Consider the following 549-nt stretch of genomic DNA (forward strand, 5'->3'; position numbering starts at 1 on the left):
TGATCCTATGATTTTACGGACAATGAAGCTTCGCAGATACACTGTGTCGAACCACATGATCTAAGTTCTAATGACATTCTCGTGCTGACAATACATGCGGTCCCTGCGTGTACCGTATGTTCACTGGGGATTTGCCTGGCGTGCGAGTTATAATCCCCTAATGATGATTAGATTAATGAAGGTCCTTGTTCCTCCTTGTATTAGTTGTGATTATGGCTTCCTGTTGTCGGGAATTTGAAAAAGGGGAACATGAGGTGGCTTTCTCCGTACTGAAATTTGTATGGGATGGTTTCTGGCCTTGGGTTGTGAAAGCTTAAGATGGGAAAATATTTTAGGGAATATGTTGAGGCGTGGGCTTGTCATTGTATGTATGTATGTATAGCTCTCTCTCTTTTCATGTCTTCTCATGCTGTCTGGGCCAAGAATTAGGGGTTTGAGGGTGGTTTCACGGGAAATGCTCTATACATATAGGTGGAAGTGGGCGAGACGTATCTATCAGTAATATTAACGTATTTTTTTCAATATGACTGTGAATATTTATTCGTGTTT

The 549-nt window shown here is 41.3% G+C and overlaps 1 protein-coding gene across 1 annotated transcript in view; it reads left to right on the forward strand.

Annotated features, from left to right (window-relative positions):
* LOC119590476 overlaps positions 1-549 on the forward strand; it is an 18,224-nt gene that overhangs the window by 6,938 nt on the left and 10,737 nt on the right. The window lies entirely within an intron of this gene.

This window comes from Penaeus monodon, chromosome 27, assembly GCF_015228065.2.
Source record: "Penaeus monodon isolate SGIC_2016 chromosome 27, NSTDA_Pmon_1, whole genome shotgun sequence".
Classification (NCBI taxonomy): Eukaryota; Metazoa; Arthropoda; class Malacostraca; order Decapoda; family Penaeidae; genus Penaeus; species Penaeus monodon.